This window comes from Octopus bimaculoides, chromosome 2 (genome assembly GCF_001194135.2).
Source record: "Octopus bimaculoides isolate UCB-OBI-ISO-001 chromosome 2, ASM119413v2, whole genome shotgun sequence".
Classification (NCBI taxonomy): Eukaryota; Metazoa; Mollusca; class Cephalopoda; order Octopoda; family Octopodidae; genus Octopus; species Octopus bimaculoides.
Window position 1 is genome coordinate 173,969,229 of NC_068982.1, and position 586 is coordinate 173,969,814.

Consider the following 586-nt stretch of genomic DNA (forward strand, 5'->3'; position numbering starts at 1 on the left):
TTAACCCTCTCTCTCACCCTTCTCCTTCACGCTATTTATGTGTGTATATATATGTGTGTGCCTGTGTGTATGTTTATGTATATATATGAATAAAAATTGAATAAAAAATTTTATATATACATATATACATATAGATAGATAGATAAATAGATAGATAGATAGATAGATAGATAGATAGATAGATAGATAGATAGATAGATAGATAGATAGACAGACCGGCAGATAGATAGATAGATAGATAGATAGATAGATAGATAGATAGATAGATAGAGATATTTCAATATCTACATATATCCATGTGCGCATGTATTTTAATGTTTTCAGATTTATGAGCGAGCGTTTACGTACTGTTTGCAGTGACTGTCTTTTAATGTGTACTTGGCTGTATGAATTAATATATGGTTGCATCTGTTTATGTCTGTATGCGAATAAGCGTTGGTACATATGCGCATGCACAGCGAGTGCATATCAGTGTCTATAAATATGTGTAAAGAGTTTGCGTTCGCGTGCGTGTGTGTATGTGTGTGTGTATGTGTGTGTGTGTGTGTGTGTGTGTGTGTGTGTGTGTGTGTGTGTGTGTGTGTGT